The following is a 25236-nucleotide window of genomic DNA, read 5'->3' on the forward strand; positions in this document are numbered from 1 at the left end:
GGCTCTAAATGGCTAAAAATATGCTTATTGGGGATATATTTAAAGCAACTGAGCTTCCATCATGTGAGCAAAACAGGAAGATACCACATCTGAACCAGGAAGCTGGCTCTCCCTACCAGACACTAAATTTGCCAGTGCCTTGATCTTGGACCTTCCAGCCTCCAGAATGAGACATCAGGTTTTTTTCCTGCCTTTGGACTTGAACTGAAATATCAGCTCTCCTGGGTCTCCAACCTGCCGAGTAGATTGTGGGACTTCTCAGCCTTCATAACTTGCTGTAGCACTGAGCACCCTGAGGTGAGAAGGGATTGTGTGGCACTGATATGGTTTGAGGATCACCTACAAGGCTCCCCTGTCCCAATATATTTATCCTCAGGATCCCTTCCAGGATGCCACATTACAGTTGACTGTCCTGTCTTCTTGGGCTTCTCTTGGCTGTGACAGTTTCTCAGGTTTTCCTTGTTTTTGAAGATCTTGACATTTTGGAAGAGTACTGGTCAGGAGGAGCTCAAGATGGCAGAGTAGAAGGACTTGGGCACATCCCTTCTTACAGAAACACCAAAACCACAACTGAACAACCATCAACAGAAAAACACTGGAACCTACCAAAAAAGATACCCTACATCCAAAGACAAAGAAGAAGCCACAAGGAGATGGTAGGAGGGGCGCAATCACGATAAGAGCAAATCCTATACCCACTGGGCGGGCAACCCATGGACTGGAGAGCAATTGTACCACAGAGGCCCTCCCACAGGAGAGAAAGTCCTGAGCCCCATGTCAGGCTTCCCATTCTGGGGGTCTAGCAATGGTAGGAGGAGCCCCCAGAGAATCTGCCTTTGAAAGTCAGCAGGGTTTAATCACAGGAAATCCATGGGACTGGGGGAAACAGAGACTCTACTCTTGGAGGGCGCACACAAGGTCCTGTGTGCACCAAAACCCAGGGGGAAGAAAAGCAGTGACCCCATAAGACACTGGGCCAGACCTACCTGCTAGCATTGGAGGGTCTCCTGCAGAGGCAGTGGGTGGCTGTGGCTCACTGTGGGGACAAAGACACTGGCAGCAGCATTTCTGGGGAATATTCATTGGCATGAGCCCTCCCAGAAGCTACCATTAGCCCCACCCAACAGCCTGTAGGCTCCAGTGCTGGGACACCTCAGGCCAAACAACCAACAGGGAGGAAACACAGCCCCACCCATCAGCAGACAGTCTGCTTAAAGTTTTCTTGAGCATGGCCCTGCCCATCAGTGGATCAGACAAGACCCACCTCCACCCACCAGTGGAGTCCCTTCCAGCAGGAAGCCTGCAGAAGCCTCTTTGACAGCCTTATCCACCCAAGGGCAGACAGCAGAAGCAAGAAGAATTACAACCCTGCAACCTGCGGAACTAAAACCACAATCACAGAAAGTTAGACAGAATGAAATTGCAGAGGAATACGTCCCAGAGGAAGGAACAAGATGAAACCCCAGAAGAACAACTAAGTGAAGTGTAGATAGGCAACCTACCAGAAAAAGAACTCAGAATAATGATAGTGAAGATGATCCAAGATCTCTGAAAAAGAATGGAGACAAGGATTGAGAAGATGCAAGAATTGTTTAACAAAGACCTAGAAGAACTAAAGAACAAACAAACAGAGATGAACAATACTTAACTGAAATGAAAAATACACTGGAAGGAATCAATAGCAGAATAACTGAGGCAGAAGAACAAATAAGTGATCTGGAAGACAGAATGGTGGAAATCACTGCCACAGAATGGAATAAAGGAAAAAGAATGAAAACAAGTGAAGACAGTCTAAGAGACCTCTGGGACCATATTAAATGCACCAACATTAGCATTATAGGGGTCCCAGAAGGAGAAAGAGAGAAAGGACCTGAGAAAATATTTGAAGAGATAATAGCTGAAAACTTCCCTAACATGGGAAAGGAAATAGTCACCCAAGTCACCAAGCAGAGTCCCAGGCAGGATAAACCCAAGGGGGAACACACCAGACACACAGAAAAGCAACTGAATGTATGAGAATTTGTTTGATGCCAGCTAACTATCCTAGCCTGCTATGAAGTGAACATAGAAGCCCTTGTTAGACTAATTCGTACACAGATGCCATCTTTGGGTCATTTACATAATAATATACAAATCTCCACTCTAAAGACTGAATGTTAATTAATTTGTGCTGTGGAAAAGAATAATAGTTAAACACATGAGTTTTACTCCTGTTTATATTTTTAACAAACAAGCTCATATGTTCTGCTCTGATTTCAGACTTCCAGTGGAAAGAAATAAATACCTGGGTTTGGCAAGCTTTGTAATTTCTATCACCAACCTCAATAGCACTAGAAATCATGGCATACCTTTTTGGTGTAACAAACTGAGGAGTAAACTGAAGAACAATTTTGGATTTTGTCATTTCTATGTATCATAGTCTCCATTGTGTTTTCAGCATTCTCCTAGATGGAGTAGAGATTGTGGACTAAGTTCTAGCTGCTAGCTAACTTGAGCAAACTGCTAACCCCTTAAAAATATCCATAAAATACCCTGACTACTGAGAACTCAAGAATGTTTGTAAAATCACTGGAGTTTAAATGAAAACTCCCTAGTCCCAGGTTTCAATCAGCATTCATAGCCTGGGAGTTTGCCCAGAATTTGAAGCATGTTTACTTAAATATTCACACAAAACTTTAGGATTAAAAGGCATAAACGATAATGTTAGGCCAATTCCCTCAATTTATAGATGGGAGTTAATGATGTCCCAAGATCACAATAGTAGATGGCAGCCAATGATAGAAGTCAGGAGTCTTGAATTCAAAATGAGCTAGAGTTCTACTATGCATTCTACTATTTATGTATAAATCTTTCACAGTTGTTCTTTGACCAGAGGACGAATATACAGAAGGTAGTATGAGACGTAACACCATGTGTTCTTTTAGAACATTGATTCTTGTCAGATGGGGCTCCATGTAATTTAAAGACATAAAATAACTTTGATTCACTGACTGTGATATCTGAATACTGCTAACAGAGAAACTTACTATTTTCATTGAAAGAGTTAAGCTGTTTCTCTAGCAGACTCACAGATATAGAGAATAAACTAGTGGTTACCAGTTTGGGGGGTGGGGAAGGGCAATATAGGGGTTGGGGAGTGGGAGATATAAACTACTGGGTGTAACGTAGGCTCAAGGATGTATTGTACAACATGGAGAATATAACCAATATTTTGTAATAACTGTAAATGGAAAGTAACCTTTAAAAATTGTATTAAAAACTTTTTTTAAAAAGTTAAGCTGTTTCTCTTATCAAAGATATCATAGATCTGATCATTGGATTTGTCCAAAAGACCTGGAATTCTTTAACCCCAGTTTTTTCTTTATTTATATGTATATATAAATTTATTTATTTATTTTTGGCTGAGTTGGGTCTTCGTTGCTGTGTGCGGGCTTTCTCTAGTTGCAGTGAGTGGGGGCTACTCTTCGTTGCAGTGCTAAAGGCTTCCCATTGAGGTGGCTTCTCTTGTTGTGGAGCAAGGGCTCTAGGCACATGGGCTTCAGTAGTCCTGGCACGTGGGCTCAGTAGTTGTGGCTCGCAGGCTCTAGAGCACAGGCTCAGTAGTTGTGGTGCGCTGGCTTAGTTGCTCCACGGCATGTGGGATCTTCCCAGACCAGGGCTCGAAGCCATGTTCCCTGCATTGGCAGGCGGGTTCTTAACCACTGTCTCACCAGGGAAGTCTCCCAGTTTGTTCTTAATTTATTTTTAATAAGCATAGTTAATAACTGCAAATTTATAAGGAAATGCTATTACTGACTAAAACATTTCCTATGCTAGAGTGGTAGAGGGATGAAGGATTTCTATTTGCTGAGTATTATCACCATCAGATTCTATCACAATGTGACAACAATCATTCTGTCCAAAGAACAGAACCTTCATTCTGTTCAAAGAAGCTAAGGGTTGTCATACATGGAATGAGGAAAGTCAAAGCAGCTTAGGGAGATTCATTATTCATGTTCATAGAACCTTTATTAAAACACTTCCAGAGATATAATTCCATCTTTCAATAATTAGGAATGTATGCAGTATATAAGGCATCATTTGACTAGTTGGTAATCCATAAATATTTATGCTGATTGATGAACCTGCCATTTTAGAGAAATAAAAATTAATCCAAAATTATGTTTACGGACTAAATCATTACATAAAACTTAAAATAATGACCACATTAAACTTGAACTTCTTTGTCTAAATGCCTTTATTCAGAAGAAGATAAAAGAAGAAGATAAGGAGGAGGTGGAGAAATGTACACTGAAGAGAAATGCAGACCAGGTATCGAAAGATCTGGGCCCTGGCCCTGATTCCAGGGCTTATTAACAGTGCAAATGTGAATGAGTCAATATCTTCTCAGAGCGTCGGTTTCTAGGCTGCCTCTCTCTCTGGGGTGCTGTAGGTGAGCATGCTTGGGAAATATAATGGGTCTTCCAGCAGAGAGAACTGCATGTATGCGATCACTGAGGGAAGTCTGACTGCTGTACAGATTTGCCTGAAATGATCTTTACCTCAGGTTTTTGCATGTTTCACATTGTGGGGGAATGATGAGTCTGGTCATACCAGACGAGCTTGCCCCAAGATCTGGAAAAAAATGGCTGCCTTTCATCATAAAGCCCCATGGAAACAACAGTCTTCTATACAGAAATACAATTAAGCAAGACAAAAAACCTCCACAGACAATTAGGATACATGAATCACCTCCTTCCCTGACCTCTGCCCAGAGCTGGGAACCACTGACTTAGATGAAGTCTACTTATGGTTAAGTGCAGCTACAAGAGTGGAGAGTTAATTATCAGGAGTACCTTCTGGATAAAATAATTGATAAGGTCCTTGGAGTTGTTGTTCAAGACATACTATATGCAGTTAGAAGAATTCATAGTAGCAGTAGTCTCCATTTACATAACACCCAATAGAATAAAAAGTACTAATAAAAATAAACTAATAAAAATAAAAGAGTTAATTTCAAAATTCTAAGAATCGTTAACATTTTTATTAAAATAACTGCTTCCAAATTACCGTGGCCACTTCTAATTAAAGTTCTTTCAAATGTATTTCATCTAATATAACCTATTTACCAAAAACTTTAGAAAAGTGTTGAAAATTTGAGTTTTTATTGCATGCTTACAGTTCCTGCAAATTCAGTAGGTCTAAGATACAATTTTGACCTTTCCTTAAAGCATACATATTTTCAAATGATCTGAGAGCAAATCCAAAGCTTAAGAAAGAAGAAAATGTAATGAATCTCTTAAATGAAAGAGTCCTTTCCTCATTCAATCAGCAAAGACTCCTTTTTGGTCTTTTGTAACCATTTTGGAAGTCTAGTTGACTAGCCAGGGTTAGCACAGTTCCACCCATTTTGATGTTTCCTCTCTAAATTCAAGACAAAGGCAGCAAAAGGTTGTGGCTGCATATCACACAGCATGAAATGGAGCCCAGCAGAGTGGTCTAGTCGCCACAAGCAGCCAGCACACACCAAATTGAGAGTGAGTAATGCATGATCCACCAACTAGATAGCCTAATTAAATAACAGTGGTTAACTGCTAATTAGTATGTGACTTATGTAGATAGAAGCACTTAGACTTGTCAAATGTTAAAAAGAACACTGAAAAAGATCAAAGTTCTGTCATTTCAGTGATCTATAAAAATGATGCATCAGAAAGTTGGGGTTTTTTGCCATCATTTGTCTAGCCAAAACGCACTGAAAAACTTTTCTCTTTCTAAAACTGATTTCCTCCTTCTATTTAAGTAATAATGTTACTTTTGATGTTGTGAAAGGCTATAAATACTAAAATGAAGCAATATTTTGAAGTGTGCATAGGGGGATAGTGCAGTTCTTATTATTCATTTAAACCCCAGCATATTTGAAATCTAGCCACTACTAATCAGCTGGACGCAGTTGGTTCTTACTTCTTACATGTTTATTTTCTGTATATTTAGAAAGCTCTGGTTTCAACCAAAGCCCCTCTATTTAGGCAGTCAGAGTATGCGAATCTACTGTCCATGAAATTCACTGTCCTAGGGGGCTAAGGAGGGGCCGGTAGCATCTGAGAGCTGCTTTTAGAAATTGTGTAAGACTTGCTTCCACAACTGTGAGAATTGGGAGGTTTTTTTTTTTTTGGCGTCTGTAGAAAAAAATACCATCTGTCTCCTCATTACCCTTAAAAAAAAAGAGATAGAAAGGAAAAGAAAAGCTTGACATGGCATACTGATGCCAACCTTTACTTTCAATTATTTATCATCTAAAAAGAACACACATGCAGAAGGTTTCATGAATAATGCTTTCCCCTTTTGCGAAAAGTGTAGGTGGAAATACTTACATGGGCAGATGAGATCGATGCCCACTTTTACTAAACGTCATTTTTTCATAACCTCACCAAACAAACCAACTAAATACTTTTCCTGTCTCCTTGGTGATAGTGACACATGTGCTGCCTTAAAACAAAAACCCATAAACAAAAGATTGCTCTCTAAAATCACAGCACATTCGCCTGAAAGAGGCTTGCGGATGGAAGGGCTATTGCATAATTTATCAGTGTGTGGCCTGAATACCACCCTCCTCGGAATGGATGCTTCCTGGGTCTCACGCCACACCTCTGGGAACCTGCATTTTTGACGAGCACTCCCAGGTGATACTGATACAACCTAAATTATGAGGGTGGTTGTGGTGTTTACCATCCAGAGAGGAAGAGCCCCTCTGGGCATTCCTCTCATCCACACACCTTCAGACATTTTGCTCGCCATTCACCTCCGTCTTCACCCCCATGAGCTCTGAGGAGAAGAAAGAAATCTGATTTTCAACTCTGGCTAAAGAGCAAAGGGAAGCATGGTGCTGTTTCCCATCTAGGTCAAAATAGTCGTTGATCGAAGTGTAGACTAATGGAGTGAAAGCCCTAGAGAAAAAAAAATTGGACATTCCGAAAACAGTCATTAAGTTAGGAGGACAAAAGGGGCAGAGGAACAGAGGGAACGAGGGGAGACTGCTGTGTCTGTCGGGGTGGTCCTGCGCCCCCTGGGAAGTGAGCTGAGTGGAATTCCCAAAACTAGATCTGGAGGAGATGTTTGCTAAAGGAAATCACCCTTGCTAGCTTGAGGCCAGGAGGAAATAACTGCACACATACTGCTGTCTGGACAGCTGGCTGCCCTTTAAGGTAAAGGAAAAAAAGCAACAAATGCTCCTGAAGAGTACCAGGTAGGGAAGCAGAGGTGGCCAGCAGTAGTGGTCATCAGAAAGCAAAGTAGCTTAATCAGGCTCTAGGGAGGCAGAACGCAGTCAACCCGGCCCACCAACAACAGAAGGGAGGGGGGTGCTAGTGCTAGCAATCTAGCTAGTGGGGGCACCCACGGATTAGCGGCTCACGACTGAGTATTTTTGTTCTATCATTTTTCAAGTAGAGATTGCAGCTTTGCAGTATTTCTAAGCCAAGTGGGCTTCTATAATTAAACTGGTCCCCTCGCCCCTCAAAAAACCTCTACATTCTGTTTTTTAAACCCCATTATATATAAATGAGTTGTATAATTTTATTGGGGCTTTTCTGTTGTTTTGTCATTTTTACTTGGGTATAGCAAATAAACCTCAGTTACAATGTGTATTGAACAGACTCTTGGAGGTTAACTTAGGAATATATCACTACTTACTTTATTGGTTCTGTCAGAAAAATGCATTTTGAGTTCCAAAGGAGTAATTTAAAAACAAAGTTTTGGAACAGTACATATGGGTAATTGAAAACTTCCTGTACAACTAAATCCAGGCAAGTTAGATCTCCTGAATAGGTATCTTTGGTGCAAGTGTTTATCCATAGTGCCCTCTAGCTGCTTTAATTGTCATTTCAACACAGATAAACCAAAAAAAAAAAAAAAAAAAGAGTCCTCTGAGCAAATGCTCCGAGAACAAAGTTCCATATTTGAAATGACTGTGTATATTTAAAAGCCTCAGAACTATACAATCTAAGAATTTCATATCTGGGGAATACTAGTAAATATCATTGAGTTTATTATACAGTCAAAATTTAATCACTGCTCACTTGGTCATGACACAAAAATATGTTATTTGAGGAATCAATCTAGGTCTCCCTTGGTTTTGTTCTTTTTAATTAAGGACATCTGTATGGACACAATAATGAGCAATTTAAGACAGCCTTTTTTCTGATTTGAATTTTCTATTTTCTTTTTGTTTTTTGAAGTCCAGCTTCCCCTCTTCCAGACGATGCACTATTCCTGGACAGATCTTATAGCTAGTAGCCGAGTGATAACAGCCAGTGGGAGAAAATAATGTTTTCCACAGTAACTTCATCATCTGTGTCTGAAATCTCAAATCTTTGATGTATACGTTATTACTGCAGTCACCCAATTTGTTTTTTCTGTACTAAGTTTCTAAGGTTTTTCATGATGCCCCTCAACAAATAAAACCTCCAAAGCGAAGTTAATAATAGAAATTATGGCAGGCTTTGTGCTGTTCTCGGGCTAAATGCAAGATAATTCACCTTAAGCTTAATTATATTATATTATTTTCACATACTTATCACAGTATTTTACAAAACATGGGGGAAAAACAGTACAACAAACACAGTTTCTCAAGAAAGATCACAGTAAGGAGAACAAAGGAAATGAAGAAAGAAAGAAAAGAGCCGACATAAAAGCACAACATTAAAGAAAGAAAAAATAATAGTAACCAAGAAATGGAAATACAAGTGTCCATTTTCTTTGCAACATCTAGGTGATTAATCATGAAGTTTCAAAAGATAAACAACCCATGGTAATGAGTAGTGTATCATAGCTTTTGATCATGCATTGAGCTACTTATACCTACCAAATCATATAAGGTTAGGAAGTTGGCTATAACATAGTACAGTGGTTTCCAGAGTACTCTCCCAGAACCAGCATCAGCATCACCTGGGAACTTGCTAGAAATTCTCAGGCCCCACCCTAGACCTTCTGAATCTGAACATCTAGGTCTTCACACGTCTTGCCGGTGATTCTGCTGCACACTACAGTTTGAGATCCATTGTGATGGATCAAATATTGACCTTAATTGGAAGCAGAATTCAGAAAACCTGTGTTCAAGTTCTGTGATGATTCTGAGCAGCCTGATCTTAGGCATCAGTTTCCTCATCCTTGAAAAGAAGACCGTAATGCCCACCTGATACAGGGTGGGTAGTTATAATAAATGCAGGTCCTCCATGGCCCAGATCTAAGGTCTTCTGTCCACCTTTCTTATTTTCTCATCCTTTCATCCTTCCCATCTTATCTGACTTGTGGACGGAACATGTCCATACCACTGTCAGAGGCAAGGATGGAAAGGATTTTGTTATTCTCTGCATCAGAGTTCCCACTGGAACTCTGTAAGGTTGCCTTGCCCTTCCACCTGCCTTGGCCTATCAACCTGCAACATTTTCTGCTCTATGGCCGCTGTGCTCTAGGAATGAAGAGGCTACTGAGCATGGCATCTCACCTCCCTGGCTGTACACAATGATCAAAACACGGAACTTCCCTTCCCTAAGGTCCCCAAACGTGTCTGAGGAGACAGTTTTTCTCCCTGTGCCATTTCCCTGCAAAGCTTTCTGGGTATTCTCAGTAGCCATCAGCAGCAGGTGTCTTACTCTCTTACTTCCAGTGATGGTTAGTTTTATGAGCCACTTGAATAACCCGGTTATTCACACACTATTCTAGGCATTACTGTGAAGGTATTTTGTAAGTGTGGTTAACATCTACAATCAGCTGACTTTAAGTAAAGGAGATTAGTCTCAGTAAGGTATGGTGGCCTCATCTAATCCATTGAAAGGCCTTAAATGCAAAATTGAGATTTTGCTGAAGAAGAATAAATTCTACTTCATGACAGCAGCATCAGCTCTTGCCTAAGAGTTTCCAGCCTGCCGACCTACTGTACAGATTTCATACTTGCCAGCCCTCACAATCACATGAGCCAATTCCTTGGATCATTTTGTGTGTGTGTGTGTGTGTGTGTGTGTGTGTGTGTGTGTGTGTGTGTGTGTGTGTGTGTATTCATTCCATCCCCTACTGGTTCTGTTTCTATGGAGAACCCTGACTAATATATTTCTCCTCCTACTCTCCCTTCTTTAAACCAAAGAATTTTTATTTTAATATTTCAAAATAGCATCCCATTACATATAAATTATAAGCTGATTCAGTTCTCCTAACCACTGTAGGGGATAGATACTTTTATCCTCATTTTGCAGATAAGGGAATGCAGGCTTAGAGAGGTGAAATAATTTGCTAAAGGACAGTCAGCAAGCTAGTGGTTAAGCAGGTGCTGGCTAATCTCCAAATCGTTGGTCTTGCCCATTCATTGACACACTCTAAAATTAGTCTTTCTAAAGGCTGTTACTTGGCATAATTTTATCGATCAACTTGACTGGATTATGGGGTGCTCAGATTAAACATTATTTCTCGATATGTCTGTGGGGTTGTTTCCAGATGACACTAGCATCTGAATTGGTGAACTGAGTACAGCAAACGGCCCTCCCCAATGTGGGTGGACATCATCCAATCTGTTGAGGGCCTGAATAGAACAAAAAAAGGCAGGCAAAGGGAGAATTTGTTCTCTCAGCCTAACTACTCCAGCTGGGATATCAGGCTGCTGCCCTTGGACTGAGCCTTGTACCATCAGCCCTCCTGGTTCTCAGGTCTTTGGACTAGGACTGGAATTTAGACAGAAGGCTTTCCAGCTTATAGATGGTAGATCATAAAACTTCCCAGTCTCCTAATTACATGAGCCAATTCCTTGGAATAAATCTTATTTTTTACCTATATATAATTTTTCTCATATATATTATATATAGTTTTCATATATATATTTCCTATTGGTTCTGTTTCTTTGAAGAACCCCTACTAATATAGCACACCTACATGCTAACACATCTGCAATAACACCATGGCTCCCACAGACGTGCTTCTTCAACTTTCCCACTCAACCTTGCTTGTGATCAGCTAGTTTCCACAACCAGACTTTGCCTTTGTTTCCTAATGCATTTCAATTCTTTGGCTGAATCTAGAGATCTCCGTTGACAGCTATACTCTTGGCTGGAGCTCTGACAACATTTCCAGTCCTTGCCTTTCCCTCTGCCAATGTCTAGATTACCTTGTCTCTGTAATTCTTAAGCAGTAATTTACATCCTACACTTAGAGGCAGAACCACAATCCTCCTTGCAAAGTGATCTGCATATTGCACAAGTTGAGATGGATTTTTGTGTTGATCTTATCTTGTCTACTCGATTCCACAACCCTTTAAACACTGAGCCCTTTGGCCCAGCAGCCAGTCCCACTACTAAAAAGAATACAGTCTCCTGATCTACCTCCCTTGCCCTGTGCAGTTGAGGGAACCATGCCTACCACTGAATTTGTTGTAACCAGTAACGTTAGAGTGGGTATGAGCATAGGCTTTGGGAGAAGACAGAGTTGGATTCAAATCCGGGCTCCATCACTTATTATGTATTCGACCTTGGAAAAGGTATCTCTTTAGAGTTTCCTCATATGTAAAATGGAGAAAACAAAACCAATGGCATCAATAAGAACAGTAATAGTAGAAGTACCTAAAAAGTCTCATTAGTAAAAATTAAATGAGAAAATACACATCAAGTTCCTAAATCACTCCAGGCCCATGACAATCACTCAGTAAATATTAATGTCAGTGATGATGGTAATGATGATGATGATGAAATGTCACAGGTTCCACGTGGATGTTCTTATTTTTAAACCTTGAGGGTCATGGGAGAAATGGGGAGAGCAAAGGAGGAAACAAGAAACCAGGTATCTTTAACAAAAGAGTTGATAACTAGTCCAAACTCTATGAGAAGCAGTCTGGACTTTATGGGCAGGGTATACATTGAGAGTAGTAGGTGGGAAACCCAGAAACACAAAGGCAGAAAGAGAATCTCTTCACTGTTATATATTCAGTTCTCTGTCCCTGTACCAGAAAAAAGGAAAGAAGAAAATAAAAAATTAAAACTAAACTAAAATTAACAGGTGCCTATGCATCATTTCTCCCATTCTTGCTGCTATTTTTGTTGGAGAGAACCACGTGGAAATAGAAGTCCCAGAAAATCTCTTCTCCAGGAGTATGTATCTTAGTGGTTGAGTGTGCAGATTTTGGAGTCAAATATATCTGAGTTTTATCACAGTTCTACCATTTTCCAGCTTACCTAATTTCTCTCAGCCTCAGTTTTCTCATCTATAACCTCCAAGGTTAACGGCTAGTCAAAATATTTTGTAGAAAGCAATGGAAATCCAGCTCAAACGACCTCCAACAGAAGAGAATTTACTGGCTCAAGGTATTGAAAGAAAGTTTGAACTTGAGTCATGGGAAGTCAGAGAGGAAGCTGAGTTTCAGGAACAACTGGAACTAAAGACACTGGCAGGGTGCTTTTTTCTAACTCTTGTATCTGCTCTCTGCATTGTCAATTTAATTTTTTCTTACTAGGACCAACAAATATGGCCAATGAAAGCTCCCAGGGTTTCAGCTACCAGCGAAATCCCACGTTTAAAAATTTCCTGGGGAAGCACTCTAATTAGCTAAGTTTGGCCAAGTGCCCACCTCCAATCCAACCAAATACAGCCAATGGAATATGGTTAAATGAGAACGTGGTTGCTTCTACAGCAACCGTGCAGGCAGTGGAGGACCAGACACAGGAGACAAGATGACGCTAGGCAGAAAATCCCATAGATATCCACTAAATTTATATTTTTAAACCACTTAAATATAAAAATAATGTTTACAAAATGTTTAATAATATGTTTCAGTGAAAATGGATATAAAACTGCAAATGGAGTGCAATCTAAACTTTAGAAAATAATATATACTAAAATCATTGTAAGAAAATGCACTAAAATATTAACAGTGTTTTTCATGGGTAATAGAATCAAATAATTTTCATTTTCATAAAAATGTTTTACTATATTATATTTTTTCTTAAACAGGCTTATATTATTACTTATATAATCAGAGGGAAAACAATAAAAGATTTCTGTTGTTATTATTGTTGTTTTAATACTTGTTTCAGATTAAATCCTGCAATACCTGAGACTCAGGTTCATACCCAGCTCAGTTTATAACCCTAGTAACAACCCTTGAGCCTGAGACAGAAGTTTTATAAACTCTTTTGTGACTTCTATAGGATTTGTGAAAATTGTCTAGCGATTATGTGCTTATTTAAAGACAGAGCTGCAAGAGGAATTTTTCAGAGATGACCCATTAAAATCACATAGGTTGCTAATTTCATAATCTGGCTGTTTATCATATTATCATTGTTGTTTCTGTGATGTTTGAGTTAATAGTCTACTTTGTTATAGCCTGTGACCTCTGATCATTCAGTATTCTACAGATCATACAAAGTCCAGATCACTAGCTAGACTAGCTAATGAGAAGACAACTAACTACTCTGGGGATGCTTTCATCTTTGAGGGCTATTCTAGCTCTCCAAAGAGTATGGGAAAATAGTTTCAATTTGTCTGGTAACAGTAATGTCATTTCCTGTGTAAACACTAAGGCATCTAAAAAGGCCTTTGGAAGATACCAGTTTTTGCAAAAGGTATCCAGTTGGGGGTCGGGGGGAGGCGGAGGGAACCTTATAGGCTTCAGAGTCAAAGTTGAGGTTAAAGGCCAGTTTTGCAAGCTGTGTGACCTTCAGCAAATTCCTTAATTTCTGACGCCTCAAATTTCTCACCTATAACAAAGATGCTGCTTCTAACATACAACAGGATTGCTGTATGGACTAAATGAGCTAACGCATGATGGGCCTGGCACACACTAGGCATGAATCAAAAGTCCATTTTTCTCCTTCAACCCTCATCCTAACCCCTCTCCTCCTCTCCTCTCCCAATCCCAGCAAAGGCCACGCTTTAACAATCGTGTGCCAGGTAAGTAAACACAAAATGTGATTTCCCTTGAACATATATATTCACTCTAACAAAGGGATAATAGAAACCTTTCAATCACTGAAAAGGAAAAGGAGCATTGAAATGTACTAGATAAAAAAGAAAGAAAAATACAAAATGCCAAGACCATGTAGCTATTCCCAATCTCCAAAATCCTGGACTTTCCTACTGTTTTGTTGCTGTTGTTTATGTATATGCTTGTTTGTCTGCTTGCTTTCCAAGCTCTGATCCTGGAAAATAATAAAACTTAATGATTATACAAAAGTTACTCTATGGAAAGAATTTTTATACATCATTAAATGCTAAATTTAAAATGACCTAGTAAGCTCTCTTTTGTTATAATGAGAAATAGGAATATTAGAAGATGAAGATATATCGTGTCTGTTGAATCATGATATTCCACTGTGACTAAATATTCTGAGGGGTCTATTATTAATACACACACCTCCGTTCCTCAGAGATACAGCTCATTGCCTGACTCTGACTAGAGAAAGTACAGAAATACCAGTGATTCTTGACTTTTGTAACACTATGGGGCCTTTTGGGAATAAAATGGTCTCTCTCCTCAGAGAAAGAGAAATGCATTAACAAACTTTTGCACTTTTTTAATTTCCAGGAGTAACCCCATCCAGAACTCCTATTCATAGGAGTCCCAATAGACTCGGGTTCATCCCTGGCTTAGATTAAGAATATCTAAGTAGGGCTTCCCTGGTGGCGCGGTGGTTGAGAGTCTGCCTGCCGATGCAGGGGACACGGGTTTGTGCCCGGGTCCGGGAGGATCCCACATGCCGCAGAGCGGCTGGGCCGCTGAGCCTGTGCGTCCGGAGCCTGTGCTCCGCGACGGGAGAGGCCAAAACAGTGAGAGGCCCGCGTACCGCAAAAAAAAAAAAAAAAAAAAAAGACTATCTAAATATTCTACACTAACATCTCCATCTCCATTGTCATGAAAAAATACAACAAATCAAACGTTCTCATGATAAAACTAGAGTTTTAAAAGAAAAAATTTCTTAACTATAGGTATTTTGAAAAGAATTTCACATACATAATTCTATAAATGTTCTGAGACATAAATATATACGTACATATAGTAATTTATGTTTTCATTTCCCTTCCATTTTCTTCTCAGACCTTTCACCCCTTCCATCTTCTTCAGGGCTTTCTGCTCAATCCCAAATCCTTAACATAAGTTTTAGTGTATATACCAAGTATATATGTGTTCCCCATCATCAGGCTTAGGAAGACAGCTTACATCTCCTTAGTCTATCTCTCAAAAGAGTTAAGAATAGGTTTAATTGAATTGAGGTATATAATAGTAATAGATATCATTATAATATCCATTGTATAGATGTGCAATGTCTTACAGCTAGGAAGTAGCTAAATTGGGATTACATTCTGGCACAAAGGCTACAGTTTGAGTAACTGATGCCCTAGAGTTTTATTTGAATGCCTTTTACTCCAGAAAGAAAAATATTCTAGCTCAAGTACTTCCATCTCTGTGCTCCTTTCTCTGCCTTCATAGTCAGGGCCCATTTCTGTAACTTTTATCACACTATTTTTCTGAAGCAATTATTTAACATTTCCACACTGTTGTCTATTATTATTCATTCAACATGCATTTACTGAATATCTACCATGTGCCAAGAATTGGACTCTGGGGAAAGACCAGCAAATAAGACATGGTCCCTGATCTCAAGGCTCTTGAATTTAGAGGTGAAGAGTGAAAAAATGTTATTGTAACCCCATGTGGTAAGTAGATAGGAATGTAGGAATAAAAGTCTTTGAGAGCACCTTAGGGATCAAATTACTTCTTGGTGAAGGTGTATAAACTGAACTTGACAGAAGAGTAGAACAAAGCCTTAGTAAAGGAAGTAAAACAGGGTCAGATGATGGGAAGTGTACCACAGCTCAGGCAGGGAGTGGAATGGGAGCTCAGGCCAGACCTGGAGACCTGCAGACCTGAGACAGCATGCAGAGGTGCCACATTGTCTAAATTTCAGAATGTGGAATTATAAGTTAGAGGACAGGTGTAGTATAAATAAGCCTGAAGAAGCAGTCAGGGGCTGGATCAACAAGGGCGTTATCAGTCATATAAACCAGTTCATACTGAAGTACAAGCAGAGCAATGACTTTTAAGATGGTGATTAACATGCTCAGATTTGTATTTTAAATTCTCTTTTCTTTCGATGTGGGAAAATGGACTGCAAAGGCAGAGGCTGGAAACAGGGAGACCAGTGTGGAGGCTACTGCAGTAATTCAAGTAAGAAGTGATAATGGGCTGATCTAAGGCAATGGTATGGAGAACAAATAAACAAGTAACTTTCTCTCTCTCTCTCATCTCGTCCATAGAGAATAATAAGAACTGACATTTACTGAACACTTACTACGTAGCAGGTTCTCTCCTAAAAGTTTTGACTCATTTTGTCCTCAAAACAATTCCTCATTATATAGATGAGGAATTTGAGGTTCAGAAATTAACTTGGCCAAGGTTCTCAAGATCAGAGACATTACCTTATATTTCTTTCATTATATAATATATATAAAAGAAATATATATATAAATATATATGGTGCCCAATAAATATTTGTGCATTGGTTATTACAGTTATTCACCACTGGAACAAAGTCTCTTGGAAAGAGATGTTTCCATCTCCCAAAGTGCTCAAGCAGAGACTGTGTGATGACTTGTCAAGAATGCTTTGGAACAAAATCGTGTATTTTGTGTAAGCTTCCAGAAAATTCTAAAGCCCCTAATAACACTAACAGTTCAATGACTGTATGATTCAGTGAGTTTAAAGGACGAATACCTGCTAATTAATAGAAAAATCCCTGAGCTTGTAAGAATCTCCATTAGTAAGAAAATTACCACTAATCTCAACCACACTTACAGTCACCATGTTCTTTTCTGGCTACTATTTCTGATGCCATCTTTCAGGGCTCCTTATATGACTGGACAAAAGAAAATACCTACTTATGTGCAGTAAGGACACTTCGATCACGCATAGCTCTTTGGAAACCCTATCAATTGTAATAGAGAGAAAGATATTTCATTAAATTCCTCTTAGGTCCATTTTAATTTCCTAAAGCACTGGGCATGTAATAATATGCTAATTTTCATGGACAATGTAGTATTTTAGAGTGGAATTAGGAATATGTCTTGAGGAAAGATTGAAAATCTCTCAAGTCCGGGGACTATGCCTTTATTGCTTTTCTGCTATTAACTTGCTCTGGGACTTTAAGCAAGTCCCTTAAGCCTCTCTCAGCTTCATTTGTACCTCATTTGTAAAATGGAATAATGCTTAACAACTACCTCACAGGGATACAGTGAAAAAATAATGAGCTCATATAGACAGGCAAGAGGCTTTGAGATCTCTGGATCAAAGATCCAACACATTAAATCCTAATTAATTTAAATGAATTAAAGATGTATACAAATCCTATTAATGTATACACTTCAGAGGAATGGACTGCAATATTATAAACTTTACAAAAACTTCTACAGTGTGAAGTATAAAAACATTTAAATACAAGATCATTTTCTAAATGCTCACGCCATTTAGATTAAAAGCCAGTAGTGCTAAATTTCATCTTCTAAAATTCCAGAGGATAGTGAAATATCTCATGATAGCATTTTAAAAGGAAATGCGGTTACCTTGAAGTCATTTTTGGATGATAAAATGGTTTAAAGTCTAATTTCTGAAACTGCAAGAGAAAAGACCTCATATTTGCTTGAGCCTCAATACCTACATTTGTCTACATTTCTAATGTGGGTTTAAAGCAGACAGAGGGTTAACAGCTGCCAGGAATGCTAGAGTTCTAGACTGAGCGGTGATGATCCAGTGCTCTAATACCCTCCATTCCAAGAACTGCCTTTAAGAGCTTTTTTTAAAATCAATTTTCTTACAATTAATATTTCCTAAGGCAGATCAACTTCTACATTAGGAAATGCTGGCTTGATTTATATACTAGGTTAAATCTTACCAAAGGGCATGTTTCCCATTTTGGAGATACAGCCTAAAATGCTATCTGAGAGCAAGTATATAATATAGTCATTGTTTCATTCAAATGTATTGCCTTTAAGGTATTCAGATATAATACAGAAATAAAAATCTTTCTTTAGGAGTCGGGAAATGCCACTCATCCTGAAGATAAAAGAGATTTTAAGATCTAAGCTCACAAATGTAAGTAAATCATTCCATGTTGTCATTTGAGGATGAAATCTTGGGCAGAAACCAAGTAATAATAATAACTGTCATCATTATTATTATTGTTATTATTACTACTACTACTCCTACCTGAGAAATAGAGGAGCAGGTTCTATGGAGCCAGAATTTGCTAAAAAGAGCTTTAACATTTTAGAAGGCTTAAGCAGCTAACTGCAGAATCCCCTAACAGAGAGGACAACTGTCCAGAAAAATATATATATTCAGATGAAAAGAGGTCATTAATCTGATCGGAATCTTGTAAGTCAGAGCTGAAATCTCCAATACCCAAATGTTAAGCTACATTCACAGCTATCAACCATTTTTTGAAAAAGGATAGAGAAACCAGCCATGGTAGAATAAACGGTAAAATGTGGAATAACACTGCAGTTAAAAAAAATGTAGCAGCAGAGATATTCTAGGCCTCTCATTTGTAAAACCAGAACTCAATTTCGAATACAAATGAGTTATCAGGAAAGTCTAGCTGCAAAACTGTCAGTCAGCCTAATTCCAATTCCAGTAAGGTCTGAATCAAGAGCAGTGACTGGAAAGCAATGAAGAAAATAAACATATGCCCAAGAACAACAAATTCCAAAACCCTGTCCCAGAAATATGAAAAAACAGTTGGAAGGAATAAAGTTGTGCCATTTGTAAATCTATTGTTAAAATATTTTATGAGGACCAAATAATAAAATATTGGATGCTACATTTTCTATCTTATTAGCACTTGTAGAAGTGTCAGTAAACACCTCACACTGATACCATCCCTCCCTTTCCTCTTGCACCGTAAACACTGTTTATTGGAAAATGATACTTCCCGCTGAGCACCTTTGCTCAGAGAGGGTCTTTGAATCCTCTTTAAAACACTGGCCCCACATAGTCACTACCTATCAACTGAAGTTGGTTCTGAGGTGACATCTATTTCCCCATGCCCAACTTAGAAATTCAATGGGAAAAAAAAGTTACTTATAAATAAAAAGTAGTGTTTTTTCATTTATGTATTAACACTTAACAAACACTAAAATACATACAATAGTTTTGAAAAATGCCAGTTATCATTCAGAGAAACCTCTAATTGACCTCCCAACCTATCCCCCATGCAATTCCCACTGGTAACCACTGTTAAATATTTAGTGCAATTCTTTACAGAACTTCCTAAGGCATTATAATCTCTCATATTTCCTCAAGTCTAAATGTTTTCATTCTAATTTACAACAATTTAACAATAGTTTTCCTAAAGAAAAACAACAACAGCAAATGAAACACTATCATATTAACGTAGTATAATCATAAATTATAACACTGCCAAGTTTCCATCATTAAAAATTGAAAAATATGTGACATATATGTAATTTATAAAAGTTAAACCTTGTAACTCACACTCTTCTATCTCTTGTGAAAAGTAATTCTAAACCAAGGGCTAAATAACACAAAGATATATATCTAGACCTCACGTTTGCAAATGCTGCTAGGCATCTGATATATTTTTTTAATCAACAGGTGAATCTTATGTGCCCTTTTTGTGGAGATCTATTGCCACACAGTATCTTATTTTATTCTTTTATAAGAAGATATTTAACTGAAATTTTTCTATTACAAGGTTTCAATTGTTCATGTTTTCCAAAGCACTAATGTCTTTTCCTTAAGGCTAAGATTCTAAAAGGGTTTTAACCCAAAAGGAGGGTATTATTTTAGTTGTTACAAAATTAGAATATGGTAACAATATCTCAACAGATTGAAATTGGTGGTTTTCTATGATTAATGGCAGGTATTAAATAGAGTTAAAAACAAGATTCTACCCCATCTGCAAACAGTCATATGTTTTTCTGTCAAATATAGAAATGAATATTAATTTTCAACTTCCTGGAGGAGGCCAAGAAAGACTTATAACTTGCAGATATGACAGAACCCAGAAATGGATAACACTGAATCATCAGAACAGAATGTAGGCTGATAAATGAACTCATTTTTGTTTCCAGAAGATGAATATGTATACTCACCCTAACTTTACAAAAGAGGAAATGCTTGTAGCCAGCAAGCATATTAAATGTTCTAACTCATTAGTACCTAAAGTAAAACAAATTAAAATGAGATTCGATTTTTGTCCACTGGATTGTTATTCTATAAACTCACCCAGAGCACACAAGACTCCCAAGAAACAAACTAACTAGAAATATGGAGTGATGTCAGTAAGACAGTGGAGTAGTAAGCCCTGAACCCTTCTTCCTCCCTCTAGAAAAATGGAGTGATATCAGTAAGACAGTGGAGTAGGAAGCCCTGAACTCTTCTTCCTCCCTCCATCACCACCAAACACACTAATTCAGCAACAATTCCCAGAAAAATTACCTTTGTGAGATATCAAGAAACTCATTGGAACGGCCCTACACATTGGAGAATGCAAAACCAGACTTAATGAAGCCAGTTGGGAGATTCTGGACATCCTCTTGTCAGAGTCCTGTCCCTGGTATAGTCCCATATGATCAGGAAGAAACCCCCTAACACCCAGTTTCATTCAGGAAAGGAAAGGGATCGGTTCATGTGTCGAGCAGGGCCTCCCGAGAAAAAGGGCTTCTGTCTTGACTGTCAGAGCTCTGATTCAGCACAAACTAGCCACCCAGGGGAAAACAGAGATGGTGTCTTGGGCTGGTAGACACCATAGATCTTCCCCCTGCTAAGCACAAGTGAGTGGATGAAAAAATCCCATCTCTATTCCCCCTGGGGAGGGAAAGAGGTGATCTGTATGTCCAATGACCTAACTTCTCTGGGACCACCTAAAGAACTAGCATCTGTCTTGCCAATCTTGGAGCTCCAATGGGGTCTGACACAGTCTAGTAGCTTGGGGGAGAATGAAGGTGACACCTTGGGCTAACAGACACCACAGATCCTCCCCCTTGCTCAACATACCAAAAGGAGATGAAAAATCCCAACTGTCAGATTCCCCTTGGGGAGAGAAAGTTGATCCATACATCCAGTGCCCTAACTTTTCCAGAGATGCCTAAATAATTAGCATTTGTCTTACCAGTTTTGAAGTTCTGACAGGTCAAGCATCGTCTAGCTACTGAGGGAGAACAGAGACAGCAGTTTGCACTGATAGTTGCTGTAGCTCTTCCCTCCTCCCCAGCTCACCACAGAACAAGTACACTAAAACAAAAGCTGCCTACTTCACCCTCAAGATGGAAAGAGTTCATAGAGGCCTCCAGAACTGCTGGCAAGGATGCTTTATGGGTGTCTTTTTCTGTACAAGGCTGCTCTGTGAAGACTGAAATAGGTGTCTGCTTTGTCCAGTGCACAGACACCAACACACAGTCAAGAAAAATGAGGAATCAGGCAAAAATACCACAAGCAAAGGAATAAGGTACAGCTTCAGAAACTGACCATAGAGAACAAAAAACTTATATGATTTACCTGATAGATAATTCAAAATAACTGTCATAAAAGTAAACACTGAGGTCAAGAGAACAATGCAGGAACAAAGGGAGAATTTTAACAAATTGATGGAAAATATATTCTAGAGTAACCAAACAGAAATTATAGAGCTAAAGGACACAATAATTGAACTAAAAAATTCACCAGAAGGATCCAACAGCAGACTAGAGTAAGCAGAAGAAAGAATTAGTGAACTCAAAGATATATCATTGGAAATAATTAAGTCAAAGGAGCAAAAAGAAAAAAAAAAGAATGAAAAAGAGTGAAGAAAGCTTAAGGGATTTATGGGACACCAACAGGTGAACTGTTATACACATTATTAGAGTCCCGTAATGAGAAGAGAGAAAGGACAAAGAAAGCTTATTCAAAGTAATAATGGTTGAAAATGTCCCAAGTCTGGGGAAGAAAAAGATAAACCCAAAGATATCCATACTAAGACATAATATAATCAAATTGTCAAAAGTTAAACACAAAGAGAGAATTTTGAAAGCAGCAACAGGAAAGTGACTTTGTCACATACAAGGGAACCACCATAACACTATAAGTGAATTTTTCAACAGAAACACTGCAGGCCAGTAGTGGGATAACCTATTCAAAGCGCCGAAAGAAAAACTGCCAACAAGAAATGTAAAGAATAAAAATCACATGATTGTCTTATGAGAAAAAACATTTGACAAAATTCATAATGAAAATCTTTTAGTGGGGGGACACAGTTAAGCCCATAACAGTATGGAAGGAGGAAAAAGACTGATTTTAAAATAAAATAAAACTTATGGAAATGAAAAACACAATCTAAAATTTAAACTCCAAGTGGTAGGTTAAACAGCAGAAGTTTAGTTCAAAGTTTTGAGAGGTAATTAGTGAACTGGAAAACATCTGTGGACAATATATAATATGGCACAGAGAGATAGATAGAAAAAGAAGATCTTATTCTTAAGGAGAAATAATTGAGAAGGAAAGAGAATAAGATGAAATGGTACAATTTATGTCTTATTGAAATGCCAGAAAGGATATTATGGAAATGAGAAAGAGACAATATCTACAGTGATAATAGCTGAGAATTTTCCAAAAATAACAAAAGATGTTAATTCTAAAATTTGGGAATCAAAAAAAATTCTAAGCAAGATAAATGAAAAGAAATCCACACAGACATATTGCAGGGAAATGCAGAACTTCAAACACAAAATGATCATAAAAGCAGTAATGGAAGTAGAACAATTATTATCTAGAAAAGAATAAAAATTATACAGATGTCAAAAACAATAGATGTAATAGGACAACAGAATAATATCTTCAAAGTGCCAAAGGAAAATAACAGTCATTTGTAATTCCATATCCAGCTACACCTTCATTCAAAAAAAGAAGGCAAACAAACAAGTACATGAATTTATACCAAGAAGTTAATTATAATTACTTCTAAGTACATGAATTGTAGGTGATTTTTGTTTCTTCTTTATACTTTTTGTGTTTTAAAAACTTCTACAGTGAAGCAATGTTGCTTTTAACATCTAATATTTTAACATTAACAATTAACATTAAACAGAAGCAGCCAAGATGATGGGGTAGAAGGACCCTAAGGTCACCTCCTCTCATGAGCACACCAAAATCACAAGTAACTGCAGAACTATTGATTAAAAAGACTGGAACATACCAGAAAATATCTTCTACAACTAAAAACATAAAGAAGGAACTACAACAAGACGGGTAAGAGGGGTGGACTCAAGATATAATCAAATCCCATACACCCTGGGTAGGAGACCCACAAACTGGAGAATAATTATATTACAGAGGTTCTCCCACAGGAGTGTAAGTTCTGAGCCCCATGTCAGGCCTCCCAGCCCAGGGATGCAGCACTGGGACGGGGAGTCCCCAGAGCATTTGTCTTTGAAGGCCAATGGGACTTGATTGTAGGAGCACCACATGATTGGGGGAAATAGAGACTTTACTCTTAAAGGTTGCACACAAAATCTCACATGCACCAGGACCCACAAGAAAACAGTAATTTGATAGGAGCTTGGGCCAGACCTACCTGCTGGTCTTAGAGGGTCTCCTGGGGAGGCAGGGGCTGGGACAGCTGTGATTCACCCTGGGGACACAGACCCTGGTGGTGAACATATCAGGGAGCATTCATCTGTGTGAGTCCTCCTGGAGGCTGACATCTTGGCACCAAGATCTGGCCCCACCCAACAGCCTGTAGGCTCCCATGCTGGGATGCCTCAGGCCAAACGAAAAACTGGGTGGGGACACAGCCCCACCCATCAGTAGATAGACTGCCTAAAGACTTTCTGAGCCCACAGCTGCCTCTAGACATACTCCTAGACAGAGTGCTGCCCACCAGAGGGCCAAGACCCAGCCTCACCCACCAGGGGGAAGACACCAGAAGCAAGAAAACTAGAGTCCCACAGCCTACAGACCAAGTCTGCAAATGTAGGTCAAACACTACCTTGGGACCAGCTGGCCCCTGGCCCTTGGGTGATGAGAGAGGACAGCACTGCTGGGATGCGTAGGATGTCTCCTACAGAAAGCCACTTCTACAAGGTCAAGAAACATAGCTAATCTACCACATACTTAAAAATACAAACAGCAATTTAGAGTAAATGAGGCAACAGAGAAATATGTTTCAGATAAAGGAATAAGATAAAACCCCAGAAGAAAACCTAAGTGCCATGGAGATAGGCAGATGGTCAAAGGACTCAGGAGGAGAATCGATGAACAGAGCAAGAAATTAGTAGTTTTTAACAAAGAATTGGAAAATATAAAGAGCAAGCAAACAGAATTGAAGAATACAATAACTAAATGAAAAATACACTAGAAGGAATCAATAGTAGACTAAATAAGGCAGAAGAATGGATCAGTGAGCTGGAAGACAGAGTAGTGGAAATCACTACCACTGAACAGAAAAAAGAATGAAAAGAAATGAGGACAGTTTAAGAGACCTCTGGGACAACATCAAGCATGTTAATGTTTGCATTATAGGGGTCTCAGAAGGATAAGAGAGAGATACCTAAATACATAATGTAAATATTTACTTGACATAAAAGGAGAAATTGACAGTAATACAATAGTAGTAGGGGACTTTAATACCTACTTAAATCAATGGACAGATCATCCAGACAGAAAATCAATAATAAAACATTAGTCTTAAATGACACATTAGTTGGACTTATTAGATATATACAGAATATTACAACCAAAAGTAGCAGAATACACATTCTTTTCAAATGCACATAGAACATTCTTTAGGATTAATAACATGCAAGACCACAAAAAAAGTCTCAATAAACTTAAGAAGACTGAAATTATATCAAACAGCTTTTCCAACCACTATGCAATGAAACTTAAAGTCAACTGCAAAAAAAAAAAATGGCAAAAAAATACAAACACATGGACTCTAAACAACATACTAGGAAACAACCAATGGATCACTGAGGAAATCAAAAAGAAAATCAGAAAGTACCTAGAGACAAATGAAAATGAAAACACAACATTCCAAAATCTATGGGATGCAGCAAAGGCAATTCTAAGAGGGAAGTTTATAGCAATACAGAGCTACCTCAGGAAACTAGAAAAATCTCAACTAAACAATCTAAGCTTACATCTAAAGGAACTAGAAAAAGAAGAACAATCAAAATCCAAAGTTAGTAGAAAGAAGGAAATAATAAAGGTCAGAACAGAAATACAAGAAATAGAGA

The 25236-nt window shown here is 38.6% G+C and overlaps 1 protein-coding gene across 2 annotated transcripts in view; it reads right to left on the minus strand.

The window, feature by feature from the left end:
- The window catches only part of TMEM117 (transmembrane protein 117), a 566206-nt gene that overhangs the window by 410179 nt on the left and 130791 nt on the right, over nt 1–25236 (minus strand). The window lies entirely within an intron of this gene.

Source organism: Phocoena sinus, chromosome 10 (assembly GCF_008692025.1).
Source record: "Phocoena sinus isolate mPhoSin1 chromosome 10, mPhoSin1.pri, whole genome shotgun sequence".
Lineage (NCBI taxonomy): Eukaryota > Metazoa > Chordata > Mammalia > Artiodactyla > Phocoenidae > Phocoena > Phocoena sinus.